Source organism: Protopterus annectens, chromosome 2.part1, assembly GCF_019279795.1.
Source record: "Protopterus annectens isolate FY-2018-M chromosome 2.part1, PAN1.0, whole genome shotgun sequence".
In the NCBI taxonomy this organism is placed as follows: domain Eukaryota; kingdom Metazoa; phylum Chordata; order Ceratodontiformes; family Protopteridae; genus Protopterus; species Protopterus annectens.
Window position 1 is genome coordinate 873453430 of NC_056729.1, and position 27458 is coordinate 873480887.

Sequence of the window (27458 nt, forward strand, 5' to 3'; positions counted from 1 at the left end):
GAATAGCTAGAGTCTTTTGAGTTTGTCCATTTAGGACATGTGTTTAATGCCTAGGATCCTCTTTGTGAGGTACTTTTGTGGCCTCTTCAGCTGTTGCACGTGTCTAATGAGGTACATGCCAAATGGAGCATTATACTTGATGATTGGTCTAATGAGGGAAGAGTAGAGAGAGATGATGACCTCTTTCTTCCTGGATTCAAAACCCTTGGTAATGAGATATGCCACAAAGAAGGACTTTCTGACCACAGTGGTAATGTGGTGGTCGGAGAGGTTACTGTCAGCCTGTGTCCCCAGATCTCTTATAACATCTTCAGTCTTCAGTGGGCTCCCATCGATGTGATAATTAGTGGGAACTGCATTTTTACCAAAGGGGATGATGACGCATTTTTTGGCATTATGCTTAAGGCCATGGTTTCAACACCAGTCATTGGTCTCACTGAGGCCTTTCTGTAGGATGTCTACATCACATGGGGAGTTAATAATGGTTCCCAGCTTGCAGTTGTCTGTGATCTTGGTCAGCCAGAATCCCTTTGTGTTGGCCTGGACTTCTGAGAAGTAGATGCCGAACAGGAGAGGACCCAGGACCGATCCCTGTGGGACTCCACTCATGACTGGTTGGCACTCTGGCTTACAGTCCACTACTTTCACACTGTGGGTTCTATCTGTAAGACAATTTGCAACCCACATAGTGATATAAGGGTCGATGCCTAGTTGATTGAGTTTATCAATAATTCCTGAGTGAGGAATGGTATCAAAGGTCTTGGCCAGATTGAGGTAGGTTGTATGCACTGCCTTACTTTCATCCACAGTCCTGGTGACTGACTCAAAGAAGTCAACCAGGTTGAGCAGGCATGGTCTCCCTTTCACAAAGCCAAAGTGCGTGGGGTCTAGAGTATGGAGATTTCCTATATCTTTGTTAATCAGGTCCATGATGATGCGCTCCATAGCTTTACTTATCAGACTCATCAGGCTAATGGGACAATAATTCCCAGGGTCTGTAGTCTCTCCCCCTTTATGGAGAGGGATGACTGAAGCAATGGGTCATTCAGTAGGGAGAAAGCCTGAGGTGAGGGTGTGACTGAACAGGGGCACACAGATGTGGTGCCAGTTTGCTTTGTAGTTCATGTAGAATACAGCCAGGGATACTATCAGGTCCCATGGAAGCTGTATTCTTGACCTTGGACAATGCAGCTTTAACCTGTGCTGCAGTAATGTTAGGTGCCTGGCATTCTTCTGGTATTGTGATTGGTCTTTTAGGATAGGAGAGAGGGGTAAAGCTGGCACTGAATCTGTCGGCCAGTATGTTGGCAATATCCGTTGGCTCAGTATAGGAAGTAGAATTGTGCAGTAACTCAGAGCAAATTTGTGTTTTGCTGTAGAGGTTCTTGATATAGCTATTGAAGGCTTTGCAATTGTTTTTGGTGTCTGCCACAATTCTGCCTTCATAGCTGGCTTTAGAGGATTTGATGAGGGATCTCACTTTTTGTTGAGGCTAATAAGGGAGTTTTTCCAGTCTTGGGACTTCACCTTTTTCTGCAACAGTTTCTTCCTTCTGTTGTAGAGTTTATTAATGGCAGGGGACCACTAGATTGGCTTTCTTTTTTTGGAGGAGAGTGTCTTGGTTCTGTTGGGTATGGCTAGTTCCATGCATTTATGTACATGTTTGTACAGTGCATTGGTGTATGATCTGGCAGTCATGCAGCTATTTTCCATTGGCATGGGTGCCATGGAGTTAGCCACCTCTGTTTTTAGGAGTCCAGAGTCAGCTTTGGAAAAGTTTTGCAAGGTGGTTACCTTTGTGGGGGTGTGGGTGAGATGTGGATTTCCATATTGATTAGTTTTTGGTTGGATCTGACCAGGGAGGGATTGACTACTGGTGTAGAGCAATGGTTGCCCATGTTAGTAATAGCCAGGTTAAGGATGTTGCTTCCTCCAGTGGAGGTTAGAATGAGCTGATCCAGGGCATTGGAATTGATGAATTCCAGGAAGTGTTGGGCCAGTGTACTGGTGCTTGAGTAGCTTTCCCAGTTGATGAAGGGGTAATTAAAGTCTCCTTGTAAGAGAGTGCTGAGTTGGACCTTGATAGATTCCAGGGTGCTTAGGAACATGGAGTGAGAGTCTAGGGACATGGTTGGGGACCTATAGCAGATTATGACCTGGATCGCCATCTTACCCAAAGTTAGTTGTACCTGAAGTATCTCAGATACATTATGCTGGTCTACTAGTCTGGAGGTGTGCATACCCTTTATGAATATGGAGACACCACCGCCTTTGGAGCTTTGGTCCATGTTTCGGGGCCAAAAGGTGTGGAATGAGTTATAGCCGGGTAGCACAGGAGTGCTTTCTGCCACTTTATGTAGGTCTCCATTACAGCACAAATGTTGATGTTCTCCATTTTGAGGAGTGTTTCGGGTGAGTGCATCTTGAGAGTTAGACTTCTAGTGTTGAGCAGCATGACCCTCAGATTGCATTTATTTATAGCTATTACCATGGTAATTTGCTGTTTGGATCTGCCTAAAAAAGGCACTATAGGGGTGGCAAGAGCCTTAGCCAGTACCTGAAAACCTAGGGGTGGCAGATGCAGGCAATCTCTGGCAAAGCATCGAGGTCTCTCAAGCATGTCATCCCAAGCAGACAGATATTGGATCCCCTTAGAATGACACAAGAAACTTAGCCAATTGTTGACGTCAATCATTTTTTGTTTGTACTGCAGTATCATTCTGGGTGATGGTAGAATACTGCTCAGGGCTAGTGTCATACCTACTTGGACCACATAATCCGAGAGCTCCACCATGTCTCTTTTCATGTAGTCCAGGGAGGTGTGTCTCAGGTCATTCACACCCACATGGACAATGACAGAGTCATGCTTGTACTTGTTGTTGTGGAGTGACCTGAGTGCATGTGTTATGTGTCAGATTCTGGCACCTGATAGACAGCTGACTGTTACCTTCTCCTTATTCAACCTAGTGAGTGGGACATCTGTGTGCCTCACTATTGAGTCACCTATGATTAGTATATTGGGCAAGGTGTTTAGCCTTAGGAGCTTAGGTTGAGGGGCACACTGTGGAGGTGAGCTATGTGTCCTGTGGTTTGTGTTGTGTTGTGGTGGTCAAGTGCATTTTTGTCTTGGAGGTCTCTGCAGTTTGGGTAAATTTCTATTGAGAGCCTCCGCGAAGGTGGGTGCGTATTTTGTGTTTTTTTTTGTGACAGCTGTGCTAGTGGGTATTCTGGAGGGCTATGTGTTCCATGTGGTGTGGTGTAGGTGTTGACCTTCTCCTCTTGATCAGTTAGTCTGGTCTTGGCTGGAGAGTGCATAGCTTCCAATTTGGAGATATAATTGCATCTCTCACAAGTCTGAATTTTTGGAGGTAAGAGGAAAGGGTTGTCTGTGTACATGAAGAAGTTGCTACACTGCCTTAGAATGCCCAAGTGCACCACATTAATAGGAGAAAGCACAGGGAACTGCCCTTTAATCATGCCATGAGGGATGGTCATATCTACTAAGTACTGGAGCTATTTCCATGAAGTGGTGATGGCACTTAGGTGTGCTACAATAATTGCTACAAAAACCTGTTGAAGTGCAAAGCAGTTAGGCTATTTGAAGTGCAAGAGAGAAAGAACTAGCAAGATCTAGGGGAAAAACTGAAGAGCAGTCTTTCTGGCACCAGTAATAGTTTACCTCAACTTGATGCCACTGCACAGAGCTTAAACAAGAGCAAACCCACAAAAATGTGGGCTTTTAAACCAGAAAGTTGAAAGGGATGGAAAAACTGCCCAAACAACCAATAAACTACAATTTCTCAGGCCAGAAACCACTCCTCTTGTGGTAGATAGGCTTCCTAGTGCTTACCACTCCGACTGATAAGCTAGAAGGCTTCCCTCCAATACAGAAAGACTTGGGGGGGGGGTCAGAAGCTTACAAACCATTCTGGATACAGCAAATCTGTACCTGAACTAGACTAGTTACAGGAAAGGCAGGAAACAAGCAAAAAAATGGGTTTTTAAACCAGAAATTTGAAAGGGATGGAAAAACTGCCCGAACTGCCAAAAACTACAATTTCTGGGCCAGAAACAACTCCTGTTGTGCTAGATAGGCTACCTAGTGCTTACCACTCCCACTGATAAGCTAGAAGGCTTCCCTCCAACACAGAAAGGCTTGTTGGGCTTAGATGCTTACAAACAGTCCTGGATGAAGCCAATCTGTATCTGGACTAGACTAGCTACAGGTATGAAGATACGTGAAGGCTGCCAGCCTAGCCAAATAGAATTTTGTAGATAATTATGTCATTTGTAAATATTAATATAAGTCACAGGCTTGTTCTCCTAAATGGAAGAAAATGGTGTTAAATATGGAACTGCAAAAATGTAGCAACAGTGCACTCTGCTGTAGAAAAGCTGATAAGTCAAGCACTGTGTAATTGTTTGATCACAAACCCGGAGCTGAGATGTCTGGATGAAGGAATTCTTGATTTTGTTTTGAGACTGGAGTTAATTGCTAGAATTTGCATGTATAATGTTTTTATTGCTCTGGCTTCCTGACCAGCTGCAAGATCAAAAGGGCTATTAACCTATGGGTTTCTGTTAGCATTGGAAACAGAAAATAATGATGTAATCTGAAAAGAGTCAGTGGTACTGTTATCAATTTAAGGACAGAGAGACTCAGAGCATTTTGCTTTTGTCTTGAGAACATCCACCATAACCAGCACTCTGCCTGTGGTCTATATGTAAGTTTATTTTAGAACTGTGTTTTCTCTTAGATATAGCTAGGAAATAGAAAGATTAGATTTGTTTTTATTCTGTATTAATGTCAGAACTTTTCTACTGTATTATTTTAAGTATTTCTCTATGATCTCTGAACTCTTGACTAGCACTGTGTAGTAAGAAGTATTGTCTTGTGTTCTTATTATTTATTATTAAGTATTTTAAATCTTTCAATTGTGGCGGTTTTATGTAGAGATAAGTTAAGCTCTAGAGTACATTGCATATATATAATGATACTGTCCTAGCAACCCCAAATAAGCCTTGCTGTTTAGTCACACTTACCAGTTGGATAATAATATTGCACAGTAATAATTGGGCACCCTTTGATAAGGGCCTTATTAGTAGCTGATATTAGTGGGTGGTGGCAGCTGGTACTACCGCATAATCTGGGCAGAAAGGGGACACAGCTGTAGAATCTGTGCCAGCCTTCCCCAGGAGTGTCTGTGTGTTTCTATATAACTTGTATCTCAATGTGTGTGTGTGTCAGCCACTTGGGCAGGGACATGAAGCACTGGTTGGACAGAGAGGGTGCTGGAGATTTTATCTTGCCCACTAGATTGAGATCTGGATTCTATAGCTGTGCCAGTGGGGAGTCATTGGGGATCTAGAGAGAAAGTGAGAAACCAGCCCCAGACTAACTGTGATCTCTATGTGCTCTTAAGGGAAATTGTACTTTATTGTGTGTATTTGTTATCCTCCCCTATGTGGATGCCCCTCACTGGTGTTAGTGGTGAGAATTGAGACTTCTTGATTGCTGGGCCAGTGCATGGGTGTCACAACAGGAAAGACGTGAAACAAGTGCACACATGGGCTTTTAAACCAGAAAGTTGAAAGGGATGGAAAAACTGCCCAAACAGACAATAAACTATAATTTCTGAGCCAGAAACCACCCCTCTTGTGGTAGCTAGGCTGCTTAGTCCTTACCACTCCCACTGATAAGCTAGAAGGCTTCCCTCCAATGCAAAACAGCTTTGGGGGCTCAGAAGTTTATAAACAGTCCTGGATACAGCAAATCTGTATCTGGACTAGACTAGTTACAAGAAAGGTGAGAAGCAACACAAAAGCAGGCTTTTCATTTTATGGCTGTAACTACTATGTTGACTGTAGGCATCACAGATAGTGGACTCTAACTAAACTCAGTTCTAACCATTTACTTATTGTTGACTTGATTGTGTGCCTACTTTACTGTCTGTGATATACTAAATGGGTGATCTTGCTATGCAATGTATATGCCCATTTTTCAGGGGTGATTAGCAAAGCTTTTTGCAAAGGTGTATAGTGAAAACATATCATTCACATGCTACAAGAGTTAAAAATGTGCTACCACATCATACAATCATATACGAACAGCAAAGATCAGAAAACTCTATGTTGTTATCATTATTAAAACTTTTGTGGTTTCTAACAGACTTCTGGGAGAAAGAAATGAGACAGTAGAAAAAATTGAATTATTTTCCTTAAGATTACGAGAAATTATAACTAGCATTTCTTTACGGCATTAGACACATCAGTACTGTATGAAAAATTATTAATATGTTTATATACAGAAGTCATATGTAATCTTTTTGTTATACAAACAGTGGCATTGTCTGTTCTACAAGTACAGATTATGAAAAGTGTCTTATGTATGTGGCTGACAATTTTACTTCCATTTGTAACAATTTTCAGAACTAAAATTTCATTAACTCCTTATTTTACTTATATGATATTAAGCAGAATTTCATCTTCACAACCCATTGTGTTTTAGCTTAGTGCACTGAGTGTTTTTTAAAAACTATCATTGCAAGAAATTATGGTTTAGTGTATTTGAGAAAGTATAATTAATTTATTTGACAGCCCATTATTACAACATAATATCATCATGCATCAATATATTTATCAAAATAAAAAGGAATGCTGTATCAGGCCATTAGCAGTGCAGGGCCCTGTCATTATGATTAAATACCTCTTATAAGAAAACATTCATTAAAAATGCTAATCAGTGAGTCTTCATAACTCTTGTCATAAAGCTGCGCCAAGAAATAATAACCATTTAATTCTTATTACAATGCTGCAATAGTCTTCATATCCCTCAAAACAAGCTTAATAAAAAGACTAGTTCAAAGCTGCTGAGAGCACCCCAGACATAAAAGGTCACTCATCCTATCATACATTCAGACCCTAAACCATGGGAGGCAAAGCAAAAGGAGGTACAGTTGCAGTATATATAAAATACATACACACCTCCAGGCTGGTCAAACAGTATGATGCACAGGAGACACTTCAGGGACAGTTAACCATTGACAAGACCCCTATTCAAATCATAGCTAGCTACAGACCCCCAACTTTGACTCAAGATGTCCACTACACTTATCTGGACCTCTTCGAATCTATCAAGATTCAAACCTTTACCCTGATCCTGGGTGACTTTAACTATCCAACCATAGACTGAAAGAACTACTCATGCCAAAACACAAATGTCCAGAAATTCCTTGATTCCGTCAATGCAAATACCTTGGACCAGCTGGTTGACACCCCCACAAGAGGTGAAAATATCTTGGACTTGGTATTAATTAACATGAGTAACTACTGCAATATCCCGACAGTGTCATCCTCCCTGGTAAGATCTAACCACAAAGTGGTCACTTTTGAAGTCACCATCTCCCCCGAACCCTCCCTTGTCCCAGCCAGGGTCAAACACAAAAACATCTTCAAAGCTGATTACAACCTCCGTAGGAACTGGCATATATGTCCAAACCTACACCAAAGTACTATATGAGCATTTATGTAGCTGCATGGAATCAGGAATACCCAACAGGGCAAAATCCTCCTCCTCAAGGAAAAGTAAACTTGTCTGGTGGACATCTGCAATAGGTAAACTCTATAATAAAAGGAAAAAAAATTGCTGTCCAGGACCAAGAAGGAGCAGGAGCCTAATTGAAAGGAATCTTTCCTTAGCCTGAACAAGCAAATAAAAGCACTAGTGAAATACTCCAAAGCAAACTTCGAGTCCAAACTGGCCACATCTGCTAAAGACAGTCATAAGACCTTCTTCACATATGTCAGCAATCTCAAAGGAAGCACTCAGATCTACTCAGAATCAGTAGTCAAGGACACCACATACACAAAAACCATAGAAATAGCCAATCTGCCAGCAGACAGGTTCAGTGAAAACTTTATCCTACTGTCCCCCCATCAGTAAATCAGGACATCCCCAGCACCTGCCCCCTTCCCTTATCTGTAGGGAGCAATTCATCACTGCCCTCTCAAAGGCAAAAAATACAATCTCTATGGGACCAGATAACATCCCAGACTGCATCCTACATGAACTCAAGCAGGATCTTGCAGCACTGTTATGTACCCTAGACAACCAAAGTCTGAGTACCAGCTTCATCCCAGCTGAGTGGAGGATAGCCACTGTCTTCCCTCTACACAAAAGTGGAGCGTCCAGTGATCCAGGAAATTATGGACCCATCAGCCTAACTAACCTGATCTGTAAGGCCATGGAACAGATTATCATGGACCTAATTAACAAGACCATTGGCAACCTCCAAAGACTTGATCCCACACAGTTTGGTTTCATCAAGGGGAGGTCATGCCTGTTAAATTTAGTCAAATTCTTTGAGACAGTCACCAAAGCCATGGATGAGGGGAAGACAGTACACACCACCTGCCTTCACCTGGACAAAGCCTTCAATACTATTCCCCACTCAGGTATAATATTTACACTCTCTCAACTAGCCATCAATCCATATGTTACCAGATGGGTAGCAAACTGTCCCACTGATAGAACCCACCTAGTCAAAATAGGGGAATCCACCTCAAGCAGTCAAACTGTATTGAGTGGTGTATCCCAGGGTTCAGTCTTCGGGCCTCTGTTCTTTGGAATTTACTTTTATGAGGTGCAGGCCAAAACCACTGGGCTATGGCTGAGTTTGCAGATGACTGCAAGCTGGGCACTGTCATCAATTCCCCTAGGGATTTGGACATCCTCCAAGAGGGTCTCACCCAAATAAATGACTGGTGCCAGAAACATGACCTCCACTCTTTCAAGGCCTATGTCTTTAGCCAAATCAGTGGCCTCAAACTAAATGCCAAAAAATGCATCATCATCCCTTTTGGGGATAGTGATGTCCTCACAAATGATCACATTAATAACAAGGTCCTAAGCATGCAATCAGTCGTGAGGGACTTGGACACCCAGGTTGATAGCAAACTGACTTTTGACCACCATATTGTCTCTGTTGTATGGAAAGCTTTCTACATGGCCCACCTCATTAGGAAGGGTATCTCATCCAGGGGCAAGGATGTCATAACATCCCTGTATTCTTCCCTTATAAGGCCCATTATTGAGTACAATGCCCCTTTAGGCATGTACCTTACAAAGCACATGCAGCAGCTGAAGAGACCACAGAGGTTCCTCAACAGAGAATCCAGGGCCTCAAACATCTACCCTAAAGCCATGTCCCTCTACTGAGTCTCATACAGACTCATCAGAGGTGACCACTGTCCGGAATATAAAAAAATCTTGATCCCCACCTTGATGGGACTGTTGCATATCCACAAGTCAAGCTCCACTCAAGTAACATGCACGTGTGACCTCATCCTGGTCTGTGACATCAATAGGACTTGGCGGGACAGATTTGTGTCCCAGAGACTCCCCCTTCTGTAGAATAGGCTCCCTCTCCACATCAAGCAGAGTATCTCATTAACCCTTTTTTAAGAGCAACCTGGATAACTGGATGGGGAACAGAAAATACACCCCTGGGATTCCACCTGTGTCCCTACTGGACAGTAGCATCAGGTGCTGACTTGTCAGAACATGGGCTAAATTGTTGGCTAGGCTTGTAAGTGCCTCAGGGCTAATAGCCTAGTAACTTTCTATGATCCTAGGATCCTAAGATGATAACTGTTCTTTAAAAGACTTTTCAAATGACATCTATTGTTATTTACTTTATTTACTTATTGACATTAATTGCCATTTGATTACTTGCGAAAGTTCGACAGGGTAGAATCCTGTTTTCAGCGGAGGCCTAAGGAAAAACTCTCCAAATTATTACAAAACATTTTAAAAACAATAATTTTACAATCTTCAAAAATAAAACAAAAACATCTGCAGTTTAAATAAGTATAACAAATTAGTAAATTGAAAATATTGGTTAAGAATCGAATGCTCCCTTTGTAATCCCCTTGCATCAGTCAACTGGGTCTGTATATTCACTCCTCTTACAACCTACTAATGAGTTATTCACAACCTTCTTTAACAATGTAAATAAGTGCATCAATAAACTCATGAGTCACAAATACTGTGGAAAAATCTGCAATAAACATAAATGGTAGAAGTAAAATCTCAACACATTATCAAACCAAAACAAAAAGACCTACAACACTTTTATACTTTACCTGACCCAACACAGCAAGGCTAATGCTAACTCCAGCCAAAAAACTTACTCATAAAATCAAAGGAAGCAAAGAAAGCAGTTTTCAAAGTAAAGTTTAGCATCAGAACAGATGACAGTAAAAAGGCCTTCTACAAACAAATTTGATAAATGAAGAAGAAACAAGAATTCAGTATGATGGGACAAATAAATGGCACCATCACAACAAAGCCATTGTATATAAACTAGCATATGGACATGGAGCACATTTCAGGCAGCAAAGGGGAACCCCATCCACTTTTCAATCCTGCAGCATAATCCCAGCTGAAATGATATGCATAATGGTACCGCCTGTCTGCAGTAAGGGCACAAATTGGTTCCAGGGGACCGGATAACATACCAGGAAAGCTACTTTATGCAGTCAGAACTAGCCTGGTATATACCCAGCTAAGCAAATTCTTAGTAAAGCATTGCAATCTGGTTATGCTATTCTGTTAAAGTCCACAGGAGAAGTCTTTCCACAAACATCAATAATTTTATGCCTATCAGACTTGCAAACATATTATTTGAGGTGCTGGAAATAATTGTAATGGTACTTGGTCAACACTTGAAAATGTCTTCTTCAGAGCCAAACCCAGTACTATTTTGTTAGAGGCAAAATGTGTATGCTTAATCTTGAAATTTTCTTTAAGACTGTCACCAGCACATTGGATAAAGGGTTATCTGTTCATGTAGATCACCACAATCTGGCTAAAGTGTTAGCACTATGTCCCATAATAGAATCATACATAAACTCAAAAAACAAAATATAAATGGAAACCATAATAACTTGACTCCACAGTTGTATATATAGCCTTACATATCGGATAAGAAAAGGAGAGCTCCTGTCCTTTGTCATCAGTTACTCCTTCAAGATATGTCCTGAGGCCAGTCCTTTTTGGCATCTATTTCTCAGATATCAAAACTGAATCCATTGTTTGGCTCACTAACTAGGCTGAAGGAGGCTGTAAATGTGTGAACGTCATACTTATTCCCAGTGATAGCACCTTTGTTCAATTGAAACTTAACACTGCATACAAATGGTACAGTAAAAATGACCTCCTGTAATGATATATGCAAATGACTAATTAAGGACATAAAGTGTTTCAGCTACATGGCTTCTGAATGCCCATGATTTTTTCTTTGTCTTTATGGATATATTCAGGCCAATAAAGCCAATCCCCACTAGCTGTGGACATGCATGCTTCAGTCTTTTTAATGACCTCATCAGCACAGCACAAGTGGATAATTTAGTTATACTTTAAAAACACAGAGCCTAAAACCAAGCCTGATATCCATAAACATTAAGGTACCTGCAATGTATCCTAGCTAACATCCAGGCCAAAGGGCAAAAAGGTTAAAGGAGCAGTTTTTTTTTTTTTTTAGCTATCACTAAAGCATTCTACCATGTAGATCATCCACTCCTATTTGACTCACGTACCCAGAATTAGTAACCAAGACCTGCAATGGTTCAACAGCTTCTTAAATAAGAGACACCTCACTATTAAAATAGAAAACTCTGTCTCACAATGACCGCCCCTACCTTTATATTTCTACAATGATCAGTCTTCTCTCCCCAACTTTTATTTTTATTCATCAGCTGTCTGTCAGTTGACCTTCCCCACCTATCAGTTATCCTTTATGCTGATAATATGTTCTACAGATCCCACCCCTCTTACTCCACAAAAAAAGTCTTAGATACTTTAGACTCACTGCAGACCCTCTAATGTACCCATTGACTCACAAATAACTAAATAACATAAACCCCTCTGAAAGCGAACACTTCAGAAACCTAGGAATTTGGCTCAATTAACAACTTTACTTTGAATATCTTATTGAGATAACCAAATTGTCTTTCAATTCATTTAGACAAAAAATATTTCCTATTTTCTACATTCAAGGGAAGGATGGATATTCATAAAGTAGTAATTTTGACACAGCTGAAATATAAGATCTTTTACATGGTCTCAGGCTGCAAAAGGGACATCACTACAATCTAAACCTTTGCAAGCAACATCTGCAGATTCATTGCCAAGGACAGAGCAGCTTGTTGCCAAAATCCCCTGGTTACCTATCGCGCATAGAATATAGCTGTTTTTGGGCTTCCTGCTTCCTGTTTTTCAACCTTATTAATGATGAATATCTTTCTTTCTTCACCAGTTAGTTATATTCATGTAACTCATGCTGCAATCTTAGGTCAACTGAGGTCATCTACTTTTAAAACTGTAGCAAACTGCTTGCTACATTTCAGGTAATGGGCTTGCTATAACGTATACCACACATGGAGCACTGAAATGCTTCAGTTCTGACTACAAAAAGCTGTTTTGCATTCCTTTCTGTACCAGCATTGAGAAATGCCTGTAAGGAAGTTAATGCTCATGCTGGGCTAATGACTGATTGGCATTTGCTGATCATGGCCTCTAAAGCCTTTACCCCAATTTAGCTATCCCTCTGATGCACCTGATATTTTAGTCTTCTAATCTGGACTGATTGACTTGACAAAACTCATTTAGTTATATAGTAGGCTAAAGACCTTTGGCATTTATTAGGAGTGGGCATTTTAGTTAGGAAGTTTCTAGAGGTTATGTGAGGAGGGGGTATGTTACTTTGGGCATTACTGTCTGCCTCTGTCTATCAGAAGACATACTGTAGGGGCCAGACCTAGGGAGAATTTATGAATTCTGATCTATTGGTCAATATTATGCTTTAAATAGGGTTAGGGATGGACTTTGCTTCACATGGATGGGGTCTTCTGTTCAGAAGATGGAGATCATCTAAAACATACAGCTGTCTCACTAACATATCTTACTTATATCACAAGCATAATGTAAATACTTGGATCTAGTGGTTCTGATGTTGTTCATTTTGTGGATGTGCAAAAGATCCATCAGAGCTGAATCTAAGGATGACTTGCATGCCAGGCATAGATCACCTCTCAGTAACCTGTGGGAGACAGAGTATAGAGATAGAGCTTTAAGGCAATCCATATACAACAATGTGTTTATGTCATGTTTTCTCCTGGTAAGGAACATTTGTAAGCATTCCAACTGTCGCATATGCCTGGTCACATACATGCCAAAGGGGACACGATTCTCAATGATGGATATGAAAAGGGCAAAATAAAATGGCAGTATGACTTCTCTGGCCCTGCTTCCCATGCCCATACTGAAAAGTTGGGTTACAGAATGATTTTTCTTACTTCCTTGGCCACATGTTGACATATGTTCCAAGATCCCTGACTACTGGGTCAACTCTTCCCTTCATGGTGTAATACAGGAAACACTTAGTGCCAAACATTGGATTAAAATTCAATACCAAAGAAATGCATTACAGTACCTTTGGGAAAGTCTGCCAACCTGGGTAACTATGTCATCAATAAAACAACCTTAAAAATGGATTCACTAGTCAGGAATCTGGGAACTCATGTAGATAGTAACCTAGCCTATGACCAACATTTGTCTGAGGGAGTAAGAAAATCCTTCTATGGTGCTCAACTTATAAGCAAGGGCATGGCATCTAGATCCAGAGAGGTCATTGTACCACAATAATTGGCTCTCAATAGACCAATCAGAGCATAATGCCCCCAAGCACCTGATCAGACACATGCAGCAACTGGAATATCCAGAAAGACTCCTTACAAAAAGAATAGAGGGAGTAATCACAATGCCCTATGCTGATTGACTGAAAGCCTTGTCTGTTTAGTTTGTATCATACAAACTTCAGAGAGATGATCTTTGCATGGCATCCCTGGACCCTGTTTTGATAAATTTTTGACACATCTGCTAAACAATCAGCATCAGAGCTACTATATTAAAAGATACAAATGTTGCTTGCACTATAAACAGGACATGTTGGAGAGACAGCTATGTTTATCAGAAAATTACCATTCTCTGGAACAGGATCCCATCCATGTGAGCAGAGTTCCTCCCTATCCCTAGTTAAGTGCAAGTTGGACCAATGAATGAGTATTTGGTAATTCACACCTGATCTGGCCCCTATATCTCTGATGGATATAGACAGTCGTTAAATCATCACATATTTAAATCAAATTTGTGGGTCACATTTGGATTGCATGGCTAGGCTTATAAGGGCTCTTGTAGTCATTAGCCTAGTATACACCTATGAACCTATAAACTATTGAACTCTTAGGGGTGTCTTATTAAAGGAGTAATTAGCCTGGGTGGCATTTTTCCTACAAAGCACTATAATGCATTTCTTGGCATTGAGTTTTAATCTGTGACTTTGGCACCAGCCATTTGTCTGTAAGTACCATGTTCAATCATAGCCAAACATCAGGCTTTGTGCTTACTGAATGGCACACAGCTATGGTTACCCCACTCAACAAGGGAGGATCCACCATGGACCCCGGGGACTACCACCCCATTAGCCTGATCTGCAAGGCCATAGAAGTATCATCATGGGACTTATGACATAGGTAACCTTCAAACTCTGGACCCCACCCAGTTTGAGTTCGTGAAAGGTAGATCATGTCTCCTAAACCTGATTGACTTCTTCGAAGTAGTCACCAGAGCTGTGGACAAGGGTAAAGTAGTTTACACAGTCTATTTAGACCTCACCAAGGCCTTTGACACCATCCCCCCACTCTGGAATCCTAGATAAACTAACTAAACTGGGCATAAATCCCTATGTCATACGATGGGTTGCCAGCTGATTCACTGACAGAACCCACACCGTGAAAGTAGCCAACTCCAAATCCTACTCCAGAACAGTGACAAGTGGAGTACCACTGGGTTCAGTCCTGGGTCCCCTCTTGCTTTGCATCTACTTCTCTGAAGTTCAGGCATACACAGTGGGTCTATGGCTAACAAAGTTTGCAGACAACTGCAAACTGGGAGCCATTAATGAATCCCCAAATGGTGTGGACTTTCTACAAAAGGGCCTCACTGAGACAGATGTTTAGTGTCAAAGCCATGGCCTCAACCTCACCGCCAAAAATTGCATAGTCATCCCCTTTGGGAAAAACCCTGTGCCCATCAACTACCACATAGGTGGTAGTCCACTTAAAAAGTGTGATAAGAGGCCTAGGGACACAGGTGGACAATAATCTCTCCTTTGATAACCACATCACCACAGAAGTCAGGAAATCCTTCTACGTGGTGCACCTTATCACAAAAGGTTTCTCATCCAGAAAAAGGGAGGTCATTGTTCCTCTCTACTGGTCCCTCATTAGACCTATTATAGAGTACAATGCCCCTTTTGGTATGCACCTCACAAGACATTTACAACAACTGGAAAAGCTGCAGAAATACCTCACAAAGAGGCTCACTGGCCTCAAACAGTTGCCCTATGTGGGCCATCTCAAAAAACTCCAGCTCTACTCACTTGCACATCGCCTACTCAAAGGTGATCTCTGCCTAACATACAAGGCCATGTCAAACCCAGAGCTGTTGGACATGCTACACTTAAAGAAATCTCAATATCTCTGAGCCACATGCTCCAGGGACCTAAACCTTGTCACCACAATAGACAAAACATGCTGGTGGGATAGGTTCCTGTCCCAGAGACTTCCCATACACTGGAACAGACTGCCCATTCATGTCAAGCAGAGTACCTTATTAGCCCACTAAGAAAAATCTTGATGACTGCATGGGAAATAGGAAATTCACCACAGGGATCACTTCTGTAGCTCGGCTTGACAGGGGCACAGGAAAATAATTTTTTTGTGGGCGAAGAAAGCCAGGGAATCTTTATAGCTAGGCTTATATAGGCCCTAGGACTTATAGCCTAGTACCTACCTACTAAATCATTACCTATGAACTCATTAGACCCTCTTCTAAGATGCTTGTATCATGAGGGAATCTAGATGCCAAATAGGAGCGGTCCCAGCATGGAGCCCTGAGGTACCCTGCTGGTGACCAGTTTTTTAGTGGAGGTGGTCTTTCTGATCCTTACTTCCTGGGTCCTGTCTGTGAGTTAGCTGGCAATCCAGTGAGTTATGTAGAGGTTTATTCCCAGCTTGGTGAGTTTGTCAACTATATCTGTGCTGGGTATTGTATGAAACACCTTAGCTAGGTCCAGGTAGGTGGTATGCACTCTTTTTCCCCACTTCTATTGCCTTGGTAACCTTTTCAAGGAAGTCCACCAGGTTTAGTAGTTATGACCTGCTGTTGACATAGCCAGATTGGGTTGACTCTATTGTCTGAAGGTTGCCTATGTCTTTGTTGATCATTTGCATGATAAGTCATTCCATGGCTTTGAATATTAGACTAGTCAGACTAATAGATGTGTAGTTTCTGGGGTCGGCTGATGGTCCACCCTTGTGAAACAGGATAGCTGTTGCAGTCCTTTTTCATGGTACAAAGCCTGTTTTGAGGCTACAGTTGCAAAGTGACTCAAGTGGTCCTGTTAGGTCATGTTTCAAGCTATTTTGGAGGCTTCCTGGGATATTGTTAGGGTCCACTGAGCCTGTGTTTTTGGCCTTAGCAAGCACAACCAGAACCTGCTACTTGTTAATAGTCTTGGGAGGGTTATGCTAGTAGGTATTTCATAGAGGGGGGCAGGGGTGGTTGTGGGGATGAAGTTTGAGCTGAATTTGTCAACCATCAAATTCACTATGACTGTCTGTTTTGTGGCACACTGAAGGTGACACCATTAACCAGCAGTTTAGCACACTGATGTATGCTACCTTTGAGGCTTTAGACATAGCTGTAGAAGGTCTTGTGGTTGTATTTAGCCAGTACAGCTGTCTTGACCTTGTAACTGGCCTAGTTGGACTTAAGTTGTACTCTTAATTTCCTGTTTAGTTTAATTAAATAGCTCATCATTACTCTCTTCAAGATTTTAGTCATGGCTTTTTTCCTTTTGTTAAATACCATATCAAGGTTAGGATTCCACCAGTGTGGTTTATTTTTGGAGTTTGTTTTAGGTTTGCTTCTAGTAGGTATAGCAGCCTCTTTATGGCCATTTACATGGCTGTACAGTATCTTGGTGTACAATTCTGCATAGATAACTCAGGGTTGGTAGGGGAATTGAATTTTAACAAGCTATTATTTAATAGGATGTAGTTTGCTTTGGAATAGTTCCTAATTGTTACTTTGTTTTGTCATTCCTGGGAAGTAGTGTTTGTCGACAGACTAACAATGTGCAGAATATTTTATTTAACATGAAAAACTTTTTCACTAAGCCAGTGCCATGATATAGGGGGGATAAAGCTCTGACTATCACCTTGATGACCTGAGTTTGACTAGTGGCCTGGTAGCCTGACGAAGGGGCTGGATAGAATAGAAATTATGAGGCTGGACTGCTGACCCCTTCCAAGGGCAGGGTAAGGAAGTCTGCAATGGGTGCTGCCAGTTTAAAATCCTTGATGGTGATACCTTGGCCAAAACATGATCCAAACTGCTGCAGAGTGGTGGCCATAGAGGGATGTGTCACCATGTAGATGGATCCATTGTCATTGTAGCAGCATTGTATGCCCCTCTAATGATATCATCCCCACACATCAATGGGATGTAGAGCTCAAACAGAAAAAAAAAACTGCAATCTGCAGGAAGGCAGCTGGCTGCATCCACCCTTAGAGCATTGTGACTTCACTACTTAGAAACTGCACAACAGGGAATTTGCCAACCCCTTTGAGAATCAGCTTTCCAAAAAAGGAGGATTTCCTCTTATATTTCACAGAGGCAAACTGCCATTGTTCAGGAAAGGGCAGGACAACATGGGAGTAGACAGCATAGGAGTTGGATCAACAGCATCAGTGAAGCTGCAGGAAATTAGTAGGATTAGCCATCCAGTTTATTAACTGGTTAAAGTTTAAAGGTGACAAATAAGAAGTAGAAGTAACAATTATTCTGAAACATGTTTGATGGAGCAAGTAAGGGTGGAAAGGAACATGCTACAGGGTTTTCAATACCCCATGGACTGTGTTTTGCTGAAAGATACACATGTTGGGTCAGAATAAGAAAGTTTGCAATAAAAAAAAACAAGGAACACTTCAAAGACTTCACTAATGATTACATGCTAATCACGGACCAATTAGATAATGTATTCTTCTAAAGCTATGGAAACGTTTCAAAGAGATTGGAAGACAATTACATGTGGAGTCACACTGGCAAAAACTAGTGAAGCCTAGAGATGAGGACAGGGAACCAGTAGAAGAGCAAAACATCAAAAGAAAGTGGAAAGATATTTACAAATACACGTTTGAGATGTGAGAGAATACTACACAAAATTATACAAATCTGCATAAGGAAATCTGAGAGCTTATAAATTACAGTGCAAGGCCAATTGCGGTATTAGAAGGAAAGTCAGCATGGTTCAGATGCTGATCCCATGTATCAGTTTAAACCAACATCAAGTGGGCTTACAGATTACAGGGAGAATGCAATAGTTTTGTAAAGGAAGTAAAAAAAAAAAACGTTGAATGGCGAAGAAGAGAATGAAGGGCAACCAGCAATATGGCGAATTGGAGTGTATCTATAAATGAGTTACTGGCAATCAAAAAAGAAAAAGGAAAGCAGACGATGAGGGTTTATTTATAAATAATGAACTAAAGTGGTAGAATGGAGGAAATGAAGAAAGAAAGGGAAGGAAGGAAAGAAAGATAAATGCAACGGATGATTTGGCTAAAGACATAGGCCTTGAAAGGGGGCAGAAACAAAGATATATAAGGATCAGGATAGCATCAGTTATTTGAGAATCCAAACACAGAGTCAAGGGAGATTCTGTACAGTGGTAAATGATGGCAACAAGGAATAACAAGCATTACAAGCACAACAGTGAAAGAAAAAAGGAGATTAAGGAGGACAGATCATGGGATCAAGTAAGAATAAAATAATATCTGAAGTTCTAAACATCCTTTGAAAATATTAAGATACAACCAAACACCCTAATACTGGGTGATTTCAACTACCCTGCCATTAACTGGGAAAACTACTTGTGTATCAACACCTTTGCCCAATGTTTCTTGGAATTCATAAATTCCAATGCCCTGGATCAACTAATCCTTAGTCCCACCAGGGGTTCCAATATCCTAGACCTGGTCATTACCAACATGGGAAATCGATGCTCCACACCTATGGTCACCCCCTCGTTGGTCAGGTATGACCATAACTAATCACCCTTGACATCCATATCCCACCTCCCAGTAAGGAAACCTCTGTAAAAAACTTCTCCAATGCCAACTTCATGCTACTCAAGTCAGAAGTGACAAACTTCATGACACCCATGCAGACAGGAACTGAAAGTTCGACTGCTGAATCCTTCACTAAGGCACTGTACGAGCACATCCACTCATGCATGAATTGTGCCATCCCCAATAGAACCAAGACGCTCTCCTCCAAAAAAAGGAAGCCAATCTGGTGGTCTCTTGCCATAAACAATCTTTACAACAAAAGGAAGAAACTGTTGCAGCAAATCCCAGAATGCAAAAAACTCCCTTACCAGCCTCAGTAAGAAGCTGAGATCCCTCATAAAATCCTTCAAAGCTAGTTACAAAAATAAAATTGCCAAAGATTCCAAAGACAACCACAAGGTATTCTATAGTTATGTCAAGAATCTAAATGGCAATGCTCAGATCTGCTCTGAGCTACAACAGAATGGCATTAAATATACTGATCCCAAGGATATTGTCGATATCCTGGCAAATTGATTCAGTGCAAACTTCACCCCCCTCTCACCCCCTAAAAGGCCCATCTCAATACCGAAAGATTGCAAAATTCCAGTAATAATGGCCACACAGGTAAAAAACACACTCTCCAAAGCTAAGAATACAGCATCCATGGGACCAGATGACATCCTGGGCTGTGTACTACATGAACTACAAAATGAACTGGCACTTCACTTAAGTGCCATGTTTAATCATAGCCTCATCTCAGGTTTCGTACCCACTGAGTGGCACACAGCTACAGTTATCCAACTCCACAAGGAGGGATCCACCTTGGATCCTGGGAACTACCACCCCATCAGTCTGATGAGCGTGATCTGCAAGGCCATGGAATGTATTATCATGGAACTTTTAAACAAAGATATTGGCAACCTTCAAACACTGGACCCCACGCAGTATGGGTTTGTGAAGGGACAATCTTGTCTCCTGAACCTGATTGACTTCTTCGAATCAGTCACCAGAGCCGTGGACAAGGGTAAGGTGGTCCACACAGCCTGTCTGGACCTTGCCAAGGCCTTCAACACCATCCCCCACTCTGGAATCATAGATAAACTTACTAAGCTGGGCATTAATCCATGCATCACTCGATGGTTTGCCAACTGACTTACTGACAGAACCCACACTGTAAAAGTAGCCAACTCCAAATCCAGCTCCAGACAAGTAACAAGTAGAGTACCTCAGGGTTCAGTCCTGGGACCTCTCTTGTTTGGCATCTACTTCTCTGAAGTACAGGCCAACACTAAGAGACTTTGGATAACAAAGTTCGCATATGACTGCAAACTGGGAGCCATTACTGAATCCCCAAATTATGTGGATATTCTACAAAAGGGCCTTACAGAAACAGATGCTTGGTACCAGAGCCACTGGCTCAAGCTCACTGCCAAGAAATGTATAGTTATCCCCTTTGGGAAAAAATATGTACCCGTGAATTACCACATAGGTGACAGAACACTAAACACTGAAAGTGTGTTAAGACTTAGAGACACAGGTGGACAGTGGTCTCACCCTCGATAACCACATCACCACAACAGTCAGGAAATCCTTGTATGTGGCACACCTCATCACTAAAGGCTTTTCATCTAGAAAAAAGGAGGTCATTGTTCCACTGTACTCATCCCTAATTAGACCCATTATAGAATACAATGCCCCGTTTGTTATGTACCTCTCAAGACATCTACAACAACTGGAAAGGCCACAGAAATACCTCACTAAAAAAATCACAGGCCTAAAGCAGATGACCTATGCTGACCGTCTAAAAAAACTCCACCTATACTCTGTCGCATATCACCTACTCAGAGGCAGTCTGTGCTTAACATACAAGGCCATGTCAAAGCCAGAGCTGTTGGACATGCTACACTTAAAGAAATCCCAATCCCTCAGAGATGCACACTCCAGGGATCTAAGCTTTGTCATCACAATGAACAAAACATGCTGGAGGGATAGGAAACTGACCCAGAGACTCACCAGACTTTGGAATAGACTGCCCATACATGGAAAGCAGAGCGCCTCTTTGGCCCTCTTCAAAAGGAACCTTGATGAATGGATGGGAGATAGGAAATTCACCCCGGGGATCACGTCAGTTGCCCTGCTAGACAGGGATCCAGGGAAGTAAATACTGTGGGAATAAATAGCCAGGGAATTGTTATGGCTAGGCTTGTGTAGACCCTAGGGCTGATAGCCTAGTACCAACCTATGAACCTATGAAATGGGTACAGTTTAATCACTTGGAGATATGGAATATGTAAATGTAGGGGGAAGTAACTACAAGGGAGAATATAAAATGAAGGAAAGACACATGTCAATAGGGGTATGCAATGAGATTAAAAATGCAAGCCATTTAACTCTATAACAAATATATAATGAGAGAAAGAGATTTGATAAAACAAAAGCAGAATATGACAGAAGCAGCTAGATGGGTGGATAGTGACTGAGAGGACAATAGAGAAGGAGTTGGTAAAATATAAAAAAATTGCGGTGGGAAAGAGCATATGCGATTGTTGCCCCAGACACTAGACATTTGTCTTTTTTAATTTCTCCATATCTTTTGGGTTTATAATGCCATGATGGGAATAGACCTCATTCCTATGTCAAAGTATGATTAAAGTTCATGAAATTAGTATTGTTTCAGTCTTTGATGTCAGCCAGAAGTGCTCTTTGTAGCACCTGCAATGTGCCCTGTAATGACTCCTTCTGCAATTTGTATGGGGTTACTTGTATTGCTAACATATTTAAATCTGATTGTAGATTCTTTTTTATAAGACCCATTGCTTCTACTACAATTTGAACTGTCTGAGTAACTTTCTTCCACATTGCTTTCATCTCTGCCTAGAAATCCTGATATTTTATGACTTTGTGTCTCTATATGCAAGACACTATAGTCACTTGGTATAGTGATTTCAATGATCAATGCTACTTTTGTCTTCTTTTCATGGACCACTATATCTGGCTTTCTCACATCTATCTTTTGAACTGTTGGTAATGGGTGATGCCATGTGATGTAGACTACATCATTTTCTATGATGCTTTGTGGCTAATGTTTCCAGTGTTTTTCAGCTACTTCAGTATTATAATGGTTGCACAAACCCCAGTGAAACAGTCTTTCCATATTATTATGCCTTTCAGTATACAGTCCTTCTGCCATTAGTATATCACAACCAGCAAAAAGCAATGCAACTGTTTCCAATTCTTTTTACGTAACCTACATTTGCCTGTTGCTCCCACATGTTCAATGGGTTTTGTAAACCAACGTGTATTTAGCCGACTATCTTGGACCACCAATATTAACCTTTCATCTTCTGGTTTGAATTTGCTTCTCCTTAACCATTCCTGCATTCGATCCTGATCAACATTAGGTTCTTCCAGGAGTTTTCTATACTTGCAACTATATGCATTTTCCACCTTTCTTGCCTTCTCATCTGATCCTTCATCTTATATTTTTTCTTTTTTTTTTTGGCACATTCAATTACTACCTGATTTTTATCTAATTCTGGTTTGATTTCCATTCCTACTTGATGCCGATATGCTTCTTCTAGACTAAGAAGGGACGTCATCTTAGATTTATTCTCCTCATGTTTCAAAACTTTCACTATGTTTGGGTCTTGTGAGGTCAACAGATATGTATGCAGTCCCATGATGGCAGATCTATAGGTGTAATCAATTTCAAGGAGGTCCACATCTCCTTTGAAGTGGGGAATATATAATCTTGGTATGCACACAATGTGCCCAGTAATGACTCCTTCTGCAATTCGTATGGAGTTACATGTATTGGTAGCATATCTAAATATGATTGGTATGCACGCTCCTCACCAACCTTGTGGCCAACCAGAGATCTGTGACTTAGAGGCATTCAGTCATAATCCCACAGATGGTAGCTTTGCACCATTGGCTCCTCAGCCAAGCACATACACCAAATGTCTGAACCTGCTGTTCCTCTCATACTGAGCAGGATTACTATCACAACAACACATCATCAGTAGGGTAAAACTAACCTGTCTCACAACAGTCTAAACCCAGCTCACGTTCCCTATTACTGGGTAAACAATCCAATGCTTGGTGAATTCTGCTTCACAATGATAGGAAGAACCGACCTTGAAGGATCAAAAAGCGACATCAGTATGAATGCTTGGCTGACACAAGACAGTTATCCCTGTGGTAACTTTTCTGACACCTCCTGCTTAAAACCGAAAAAGCCCGAAGGATCACGAGGCCCCACTTTCACAGTCTGTATTCATACTGAAAATCAAGATCAAGCGAGCTTTTGCCCTTTTGCTCCACGGGAGGATTCTGTCCTCCCTGAGCTTGCCTTAGAACACCTGTGTTACTCTTTGATAGGTTTACCACCCCAGTCAAGCTCCCCACCTGACACTGTCCTCGAAACAGGTCGAACCTGGATGCTTGGGGGCTTGGAGCATTGGACATTTCTCATGTTAGATGTAGATGGTGAAACAGAAGGATGGTGTGCAAGGTAATGGATACAGACTTTAATATAAAGATGCTGGATAAAATAAAATATTATAATTCAGAGATAGAAAAGGATGATCATCTAGGAGGAAGTGAAGTAAAGTATGTAAAAGCATACCAGAGCGTATTTTTGAAAGAAGTAGTTGAGGGAAGAAAATGAAAGTAAAGTAGTCATGGAGACTAGCTGTGGGAATGTATCTTAGGCCAAATGCAGTTGTATAACAGTGAATGGAAGGAATGAGGAAGGGAGAATGGTCTATAACTGAGTAGGATATAAAGACATTGCATCAGAGGTAACTTTGGGAGGATATTATTCTAACAAAATGGCTACAATAGAACTAAGGTGATAGAGTAGTTATATATCAGGCAATAATGATTTTAAGTCTCTTATTGTCCATTGTAAAACATGCACTGAATGGAGGAATCTTACCTGTTGTCACTTCAGAAAGGTGTACCCTTTCAGTGAAAGTAGATATGTGTATTTTTGCACTCAAGTTCGTAATAAAATACTTACAATAGGAAACTGTTATGGATCTCTTTCTTTTCTCATAAAGTCACTTCTTATGAACAAATGCAATGTCTACTGAACATCGAAGAGCTTGATGGTATAGATCCCATGTTGGGACTTAATTTTACCCATATAGTCATCCTGGCCCTTCCTGAATGCATATATTCAATGTCTGAGTTTAATTGAGATGTGAAATTTGCACATTTCGAGGCATGGTTGAGATTGTGTAGGCTGTTTGATTTCTTGTGTTCAGGTCAACAGGTGGTATTTTAAGCAAAGTATTTAAACACTTGGATCCCTTTAATGCTCTGTATGTCAGGAATAGGCTATCCACTAAAAAAGCCATGTGATACTAAAGCCTTTCAATTCCTTTGTGAGGAATCTTTGGCCTTCTCTAATTCTATCACATGGCATGTGAGCATGTTTCACACTGGGGTGCAGCATTCTATAAATGGTTTCATGATAGCTGCATACAGGTTCAGTCACCTTCACTGCATATCACTTGACCACACAGAAATTCAGGTGGGGAACCTTATATGCTCTTTGAACAGTACTGGTTATATGATTATCAAATCAAATGTCGTTATCTATTACAGCTCCAGGGCCAGTTACTATTTAGAAAGTTTTGATTGTTTTCCATCAATAATACACTTACATTATTTGCCAGCTGTCACAATGCATTTCTGGCAGTGAAAGGCAAGATAATGTCTACTATAAATGTGAGTCCAGTGTTAGATGCTGTTTGTAGGTAGGTGTTAGCAGCTAATTTACTAAGCCAGGAAGTGAGGTCAGTTATGAAATTTCAGAAACATTTTCCAAAAATGAATAGCCTCAAGGGATTCCACAGGTGACAGAAGATGATAAGGGCAAGAGTCCTTCACCCTTACTGTTTGACTATGTAGCCACTTGAGAACCTAAGTTATTACAGCCTCTGTGATGAATGGGTCCATGATGAGGTATTGAGCTGAATGCTTTAACCTGATCAAAGTAAGAAGCATGGCAGACAGTTATGAGCTTAAGCATACAAGATCTTCCCTTAGCAAAATCGTACTAGATGTTGATGACTCATATATAGAGAGGGAAGTTTCTCATTTATGCATGAATATGTTCCATAATGATTCAATCCACCACTTGCACAGCTGTAAGTGCTATACAGTATGTATCAAATTTAATTATTCTCCTTGATATATGCTGTCATTTACTTCATACCATATTCTATTTTTCTGCCCATCAAGTCCCCACACCCCTCCTTTCTCATCTATCCTACTTTCCTTTCACTTTACCTCAGCTTTTCTTTCCCTGCTACTTTCTTACCTCCATACATCTACTTGCATATACTGTGTGTACTGAACAATGTCTTTCTGTTGCACTGTTGCAGTATTCATTACAATATGGATTCCTTGCCAAGTGCGGCCCAAAATCCGGCCAGTATACCAAAGCCTTTAAATTGCTTTATGGTATGCTGTACATCACACCTATGCTCCTTGCATAGAGTAGGGCACAAAGGTGATGTTTGGATATACCCTCCTCAGAACTTCTTTGCCACCAGTCCACATGTCATCCCCTGAGTGTCGGTCTGAACGCCCATTCCATTGCTAGTTTGCAAAGCCATTGCAGATAAGTACCCCATTGGGGTTTTTGTATCTTATCTTTCTTTTTATTTTTTTTTATTGCTTGTGGGATTTCATGCCATCCCAGAAAGGTAAATGCCAGTGTGAGAGACAGATTCCCCATGAAAACATCACTAGCAGAGCTTGTTTTGCCTCCGTGCTTCCCACGACCATATGTCCTATTCAGTTTGTCAGAACTTTATTCCCAAGACCCTTCATAGCAGGCTTTCTTCTTTGGCTTTGTATCTGGAGAATCAGTGTCTTAAGATCCTAGCTAAAGACACAATCGAAGGAACTTCCCACTCTGAGGGGCAGCTGTCTGTAAAGAAGAAGGCCAAGAAATCTAGGCAGGTTCTTCTGTTGCATGGCCTCCACCAGATGCCTCTACTGAGGCGAGGGAAAGCTCAGAGGTTCACCTAGCTTCATCATTGAATTTTTTGACTGTGACTGGTTTGGAGGCCCGCAGAGATCTGACCTTATGTATGTCCTTAGAGGCCTTGTAGACTTCTGCATTGGATGTTCAGAGGGAACCCCTTCTCATTATTTCCAAGGGCCTAAGGATGTTCCTCAAATTTTGGTCAGAGAAGAAGTTGCTACTACAATTATGAATACCATCCAAGGTCGGAGCCTTTTACATTTCATAAGGTGGATGTCCCGTTAAAGAAAATGCAGAAAATTAAACATATTACTCTAACTCCTAATGATGCACAGAGTCAATAGCAAAATTTCACTCAGGAGTTGTTTAATTTTTTGATAGCTTTAAGACCCCTTCAAGGAGTTTTTCTTCCTGCTCCTCTTTGTTTCTCTGCTCCCCTTACAATAACCAGAGAACAGGATTCCTCTAAGGGGGAGGTGGATTCAGATGAGGAATCCCTTACTTTCTCCTCTCAGATTCCTTCTCCTTTAGATTATGGGTCTGAGGAAGAGGAATCTACTAGTTTTTATACTCCTTTTGAGGAAATTTCTTTTTGGGACACAAGCTTTAGAATGGTGGAGTTTTTTTAAGTGGGATAGTGGACAGAAACTAAATATCCAAAAATGTTCAGTAAAATGAAAAAGGGATAACAGAAACCAGAACAGTGATTCCAAATCCACCTTAATAACAATTATAAGCACTTTTGTTTTGGCACTCCAAAACTTCATCTGTCTGGTAAAGGTTTGGAGTGCCAAAACAAAAGCACTTATAATTGTCATTAAATTGGATTTGGAATTATCGCTCTGGCCCATGTTATCACTTTTTTGTTTTAAATGGGATTGTGCTCGGGTTTCTGAAGTACAACAAGGTATTATGAATTCCTGTAGTTGATTCTCCCAAACCTGCTGTTCCTCCTATTTTGGTTGTTTTGTTGGATGCCTTTTCTAATGCTTCTAAGGCTCATGACTCTCAGCTTCCTGTCCCCAAGACACCTGATAGGTTCTATAGGGTGCCTGAGGACTGTAAATTTCTTTATAAGTCCCCTTCTGCTGACCCCTCAGTGGTGTCTGTGGCTTCTGGACAGCCATCTCAATTGCTACCTTCTCCTAAGGTACTGCTTTCTGATAAAGATAGCAGAACCATGGAAATTTTGGGGAAAAAGGTTTATAGCTCTGCTATTTTA

General features: G+C 41.1%; 1 protein-coding gene across 1 annotated transcript in view; it reads left to right on the forward strand.

The window, feature by feature from the left end:
• The window catches only part of WDR17 (WD repeat domain 17), a 1021977-nt gene that overhangs the window by 556257 nt on the left and 438262 nt on the right, over positions 1-27458 (forward strand). The window lies entirely within an intron of this gene.